This window comes from Oncorhynchus mykiss, chromosome 18 (genome assembly GCF_057628025.1).
Source record: "Oncorhynchus mykiss isolate SJ-2025 chromosome 18, ASM5762802v1, whole genome shotgun sequence".
In the NCBI taxonomy this organism is placed as follows: domain Eukaryota; kingdom Metazoa; phylum Chordata; class Actinopteri; order Salmoniformes; family Salmonidae; genus Oncorhynchus; species Oncorhynchus mykiss.
Genome location: NC_143039.1, coordinates 18,657,501 through 18,665,000, shown reverse-complemented (window position 1 = coordinate 18,665,000; position 7,500 = coordinate 18,657,501). Strand labels below are relative to the sequence as shown.

At 56.7% G+C, this 7,500-nt stretch overlaps 1 protein-coding gene across 1 annotated transcript in view; it reads right to left on the bottom strand.

Annotated features, from left to right (window-relative positions):
• Positions 1 to 7,500, bottom strand: part of LOC110514120 (protein unc-80 homolog) — a 110,001-nt gene that overhangs the window by 73,549 nt on the left and 28,952 nt on the right. The window lies entirely within an intron of this gene.

Genomic DNA, 7,500 nt, shown 5'->3' with positions numbered 1-7,500 from the left:
GCTTGTGTGTGTGTAAGTGTGTGTGTGTGTGTGAGCGAGAGAGAGTGTGTGTGCATCTACGAGAGAGAGAAAGAGAGAGACAGAAAGAGATAGAGAGAGGAAGGAAGGAAGGAAGGAAGGAAGGAAGGAAGGAAGGAAGGAAGGAAGGAAGGAAGGAAGGAAGGAAGGAAGGAAGGAAGGAAGGAAGGAAGGAAAAGTATATTTAGACCCCGTACAAAAACTAACAATGAGCTGACCTCATTCATGTCATTGTGGGGTGTGTAATTGTTTGTGTGTGGGTTTTCAGTCAGCTAGTCAGTAGTAAGAGGACAGTGTTGCCACACAGTACTGCAGTGAGTCAGTATACTACGGTGTCAGCCATCAAGTGGTCCCTGAAGCCTTCTGTATGTTACCCTGCACCAGACAGCTGCTACAGAGCCCAATGCAGCCATGTTATCCTGCTCCACAGAGCTGCCACCATGTTACCCTGCTCCACAGAGCTGCCACCATGTTACCCTGCTCCACAGAGCTGCCACCATGTTACCATGTTACCCTGCTCCACAGAGCTGCCACCATACCACCGTGTCACCCTGCTCCACAGAGCTGCCACCATGATACCTCCACAGAGCTGCCACCATACCACCGTGTTACCCTGCTCTACAGAGCTGCCACCATGTTATCCTGCTCCACAGAGCTGCCACCATGTTATCCTGCTCCACAGAGCTGCCACCATGTTATCCTGCTCCACAGAACTGCCACCATGATACCTCCACAGAGCTGGCACCATGTTACCCTGCTCCACAGAGCTGCCACCATGTTATCTTGCTCCACAGAGCTGCCACCATGTTATCCTGTTCCACAGAGCTGCCACCATGCTACCCTGCTCCACAGAGCTGCCACCGTGTTACCCTGCTCCACAGAGCTGCCACCGTGTTACCCTGCTCCACAGAGCTGCCACCATGTTACCATGTTACCCTGCTCCACAGAGCTGCCACCATGTTACCCTGCTCCACAGAGATGCCACCATGTTATCCTGCTCCACAGAGCTGCCACCATACCACCGTGTCACCCTGCTCCACAGAGCTGCCACCATGATACCTCCACAGAGCTGCCACCATACCACCGTGTTACCCTGCTCTACAGAGCTGCCACCATGTTATCCTGCTCCACAGAGCTGCCACCATGTTATCCTGCTCCACAGAGCTGCCACCATGTTATCCTGCTCCACAGAGCTGCCACCATACCACCGTGTCACCCTGCTCCACAGAGCTGCCACCATGATACCTCCACAGAGCTGCCACCATACCACCATGTTATCCTGCTCCACAGAGCTGCCACCATGTTATCCTGCTCCACAGAGCTGCCACCATGTTATCCTGCTCCACAGAGCTGCCACCATGATACCTCCACAGAGCTGCCACCATACCACCGTGTTACCCTGCTCTACAGAGCTGCCACCATGTTACCCTGCTCCACAGAGCTGCCACCATGTTATCCTGCTCCACAGAGCTGCCACCATGTTATCCTGCTCCACAGAGCTGCCACCATACCACCGTGTCACCCTGCTCCACAGAGCTGCCACCATGATACCTCCACAGAGCTACCACCATACCACCGTGTTACCCTGCTCCACAGAGCTGCCACCATGATACCTCCACAGAGCTGCCACCATACCACCGTGTTACCCTGCTCCACAGAGCTGCCACCATGTTATCCTGCTCCACAGAGCTGCCACCATGTTATCCTGCTCCACAGAGCTGCCACCATGTTATCCTGCTCCACAGAGCTGCCACCATGTTATCCTGCTCCACAGAGCTGCCACCATGTTACCCTGCTCCACAGAGCTGCCACCATGTTACCCTGCTTCACAGAGCTGCCACCATGTTACCCTGCTCCACAGAGCTGCCATCATGACACCTCCACAGAGCTGCCACCATGTTACCCTGCTCCACAGAGCTGCCACCATGTTACCCTGCTCCACAGAGCTGCCACCATGTTACCCTGTTCCACAGAGCTGCCACCATGTTACCCTGATCCACAGAGCTGCCACCATGTTACCCTGTTCCACAGAGCTGCCACCATGTTACCCTGTTCCACAGAGCTGCCACCATGTTACCCTGATCCACAGAGCTGCCACCATGTTACCCTGCTCCACAGAGCTGCCACCATGTTACCCTGTTCCACAGAGCTGCCACCATGTTACCCTGATCCACAGAGCTGCCACCATGTTACCCTGTTCCACAGAGCTGCCACCATGTTACCCTGTTCCACAGAGCTGCCACCATGTTACCCTGATCCACAGAGCTGCCACCATGTTACCCTGCTCCACAGAGCTGCCACCATGCTACCCTGCTCCACAGAGCTGCCACCATGCTACCCTGCTCCACAGAGCTGCCACCATGACACCTCCACAGAGCTGCCACCATGTTACCCTGCTCCACAGAGCTGCCACCATGTTACCCTGCTCCACAGAGCTGCCACCATGTTACCCTGTTCCACAGAGCTGCCACCATGTTACCCTGATCCACAGAGCTGCCACCATGTTACCCTGTTCCACAGAGCTGCCACCATGTTACCCTGTTCCACAGAGCTGCCACCATGTTACCCTGATCCACAGAGCTGCCACCATGTTACCCTGCTCCACAGAGCTGCCACCATGCTACCCTGCTCCACAGAGCTGCCACCATGCTACCCTGCTCCACAGAGCTGCCACCATGCTACCCTGTTCCACAGAGCTGCCACCATGCTACCCTGCTCCACAGAGCTGCCACCATGTTACCCTGCTCCACAGAGCTGCTACCATGATACCTCCACAGAGCTGCCACCATGTTACCCTGCTCCACAGAGCTGCCACCATGTTACCCTGCTCCACCATGTTACCCTGCTCCACCATGTTACCCTGCTCCACAGAGCTGCCACCATGTTACCCTGTTCCACAGAGCTGCCACCATGTTACCCTGATCCACAGAGCTGCCACCATGTTACCCTGATCCACAGAGCTGCCACCATGTTACCCTGCTCCACAGAGCTGCCACACAGCTACCCTGCTCCACAGAGCTGCCACCATGCTACCCTGCTCCACAGAGCTGCCACCATGCTACCCTGTTCCACAGAGCTGCCACCATGCTACCCTGCTCCACAGAGCTGCCAACATGTTACCCTGCTCCACAGAGCTGCTACCATGATACCTCCACAGAGCTGCCACCATGCTACCCTGCTCCACAGAGCTGCCACCATGTTACCCTGCTCCACCATGTTACCCTGCTCCACCATGTTACCCTGCTCCACAGAGCTGCCACCATGTTACCCTGCTCCACCATGTTACCCTGCTCCACCATGTTACCCTGCTCCACCATGTTACCCTGCTCCACAGAGCTGCCACCATGTTACCCTGCTCCACCATGTTACCCTGCTCCACCATGTTACCCTGCTCCACAGAGCTGCCACCATGTTACCCTGCTCCACAGAGCTGCCACCATGTTACCCTGCTCCACAGAGCTGCCACCATGTTACCCTGCTCCACAGAGCTGCTACCATGATACCTCCACAGAGCTGCCACCATGTTACCCTGCTCCACAGAGCTGCCACCATGTTACCCTGCTTCACCATGTTACCCTGCTCCACCATGTTACCCTGCTCCACAGAGCTGCCACCATGTTACCCTGCTCCACAAAGCTGCCACCATGTTACCCTGCTCCACAGAGCTGCCACCATGTTACCCTGCTCCACAGAGCTGCCACCATGTTACCCTGCTCCACAGAGCTACCACCATGTTACCCTGTTCCACAGAGCTGCCACCATGTTACCCTGCTCCACAGAGCTGCCACCATGTTACCCTGCTCCACAGAGCTGCCACCATGTTACCCTGCTCCACAGAGCTGCCACCATGTTACCCTGCTCCACAGAGCTGCCACCATGTTACCCTGCTCCACAGAGCTGCCACCATGTTACCCTGTTCCACAGAGCTGCCACCATGTTACCCTGCTCCACAGAGCTGCCACCATGTTACCATGTTACCCTGCTCCACAGAGCTGCCACCATGTTACCCTGATCCACAGAGCTGCCACCATGTTACCCTGTTCCACAGAGCTGCCACCATGTTACCCTGTTCCACAGAGCTGCCACCATGTTACCCTGATCCACAGAGCTGCCACCATGTTACCCTGCTCCACAGAGCTGCCACCATGTTACCCTGTTCCACAGAGCTGCCACCATGTTACCCTGATCCACAGAGCTGCCACCATGTTACCCTGTTCCACAGAGCTGCCACCATGTTACCCTGATCCACAGAGCTGCCACCATGTTACCCTGCTCCACAGAGCTGCCACCATGCTACCCTGCTCCACAGAGCTGCCACCATGCTACCCTGCTCCACAGAGCTGCCACCATGACACCTCCACAGAGCTGCCACCATGTTACCCTGCTCCACAGAGCTGCCACCATGTTACCCTGCTCCACAGAGCTGCCACCATGTTACCCTGTTCCACAGAGCTGCCACCATGTTACCCTGATCCACAGAGCTGCCGAACATGTTACCCTGTTCCACAGAGCTGCCACCATGTTACCCTGTTCCACAGAGCTGCCACCATGTTACCCTGATCCACAGAGCTGCCACCATGTTACCCTGCTCCACAGAGCTGCCACCATGCTACCCTGCTCCACAGAGCTGCCACCATGCTACCCTGCTCCACAGAGCTGCCACCATGCTACCCTGTTCCACAGAGCTGCCACCATGCTACCCTGCTCCACAGAGCTGCCACCATGTTACCCTGCTCCACAGAGCTGCTACCATGATACCTCCACAGAGCTGCCACCATGTTACCCTGCTCCACAGAGCTGCCACCATGTTACCCTGCTCCACCATGTTACCCTGCTCCACCATGTTACCCTGCTCCACAGAGCTGCCACCATGTTACCCTGTTCCACAGAGCTGCCACCATGTTACCCTGATCCACAGAGCTGCCACCATGTTACCCTGATCCACAGAGCTGCCACCATGTTACCCTGCTCCACAGAGCTGCCACACAGCTACCCTGCTCCACAGAGCTGCCACCATGCTTCCCTGCTCCACAGAGCTGCCACCATGCTACCCTGTTCCACAGAGCTGCCACCATGCTACCCTGCTCCACAGAGCTGCCAACATGTTACCCTGCTCCACAGAGCTGCTACCATGATACCTCCACAGAGCTGCCACCATGCTACCCTGCTCCACAGAGCTGCCACCATGTTACCCTGCTCCACCATGTTACCCTGCTCCACCATGTTACCCTGCTCCACAGAGCTGCCACCATGTTACCCTGCTCCACCATGTTACCCTGCTCCACCATGTTACCCTGCTCCACCATGTTACCCTGCTCCACAGAGCTGCCACCATGTTACCCTGCTCCACCATGTTACCCTGCTCCACCATGTTACCCTGCTCCACAGAGCTGCCACCATGTTACCCTGCTCCACAGAGCTGCCACCATGTTACCCTGCTCCACAGAGCTGCTACCATGATACCTCCACAGAGCTGCCACCATGTTACCCTGCTCCACAGAGCTGCCACCATGTTACCCTGCTCCACCATGTTACCCTGCTCCACCATGTTACCCTGCTCCACAGAGCTGCCACCATGTTACCCTGCTCCACAGAGCTGCCACCATGTTACCCTGCTCCACAGAGCTGCCACCATGTTACCCTGCTCCACAGAGCTGCCACCATGTTACCCTGCTCCACAGAGCTACCACCATGTTACCCTGTTCCACAGAGCTGCCACCATGTTACCCTGCTCCACAGAGCTGCCACCATGTTACCCTGCTCCACAGAGCTGCCACCATGTTACCCTGCTCCACAGAGCTGCCACCATGTTACCCTGCTCCACAGAGCTGCCACCATGTTACCCTGTTCCACAGAGCTGCCACCATGTTACCCTGATCCACAGAGCTGCCGAACATGTTACCCTGTTCCACAGAGCTGCCACCATGTTACCCTGTTCCACAGAGCTGCCACCATGTTACCCTGATCCACAGAGCTGCCACCATGTTACCCTGCTCCACAGAGCTGCCACCATGCTACCCTGCTCCACAGAGCTGCCACCATGCTACCCTGCTCCACAGAGCTGCCACCATGCTACCCTGTTCCACAGAGCTGCCACCATGCTACCCTGCTCCACAGAGCTGCCACCATGTTACCCTGCTCCACAGAGCTGCTACCATGATACCTCCACAGAGCTGCCACCATGTTACCCTGCTCCACAGAGCTGCCACCATGTTACCCTGCTCCACCATGTTACCCTGCTCCACCATGTTACCCTGCTCCACAGAGCTGCCACCATGTTACCCTGTTCCACAGAGCTGCCACCATGTTACCCTGATCCACAGAGCTGCCACCATGTTACCCTGATCCACAGAGCTGCCACCATGTTACCCTGCTCCACAGAGCTGCCACACAGCTACCCTGCTCCACAGAGCTGCCACCATGCTTCCCTGCTCCACAGAGCTGCCACCATGCTACCCTGTTCCACAGAGCTGCCACCATGCTACCCTGCTCCACAGAGCTGCCAACATGTTACCCTGCTCCACAGAGCTGCTACCATGATACCTCCACAGAGCTGCCACCATGCTACCCTGCTCCACAGAGCTGCCACCATGTTACCCTGCTCCACCATGTTACCCTGCTCCACCATGTTACCCTGCTCCACAGAGCTGCCACCATGTTACCCTGCTCCACCATGTTACCCTGCTCCACCATGTTACCCTGCTCCACCATGTTACCCTGCTCCACAGAGCTGCCACCATGTTACCCTGCTCCACCATGTTACCCTGCTCCACCATGTTACCCTGCTCCACAGAGCTGCCACCATGTTACCCTGCTCCACAGAGCTGCCACCATGTTACCCTGCTCCACAGAGCTGCTACCATGATACCTCCACAGAGCTGCCACCATGTTACCCTGCTCCACAGAGCTGCCACCATGTTACCCTGCTCCACCATGTTACCCTGCTCCACCATGTTACCCTGCTCCACAGAGCTGCCACCATGTTACCCTGCTCCACAGAGCTGCCACCATGTTACCCTGCTCCACAGAGCTGCCACCATGTTACCCTGCTCCACAGAGCTGCCACCATGTTACCCTGCTCCACAGAGCTACCACCATGTTACCCTGTTCCACAGAGCTGCCACCATGTTACCCTGCTCCACAGAGCTGCCACCATGTTACCCTGCTCCACAGAGCTGCCACCATGTTACCCTGCTCCACAGAGCTGCCACCATGTTACCCTGCTCCACAGAGCTGCCACCATGTTACCCTGTTCCACAGAGCTGCCACCATGTTACCCTGCTCCACAGAGCTGCCACCATGTTACCATGTTACCCTGCTCCACAGAGCTGCCACCATGCTACCCTGCTCCACAGAGCTGCCACCATGTTACCCTGCTCCACAGAGCTGCCACCATGTTACCCTGCTCCACAGAGCTGCCACCATGTTACCCTGCTCCACAGAGCTGCCACCATGATACCTCCACAGAGCTGCCACCATGTT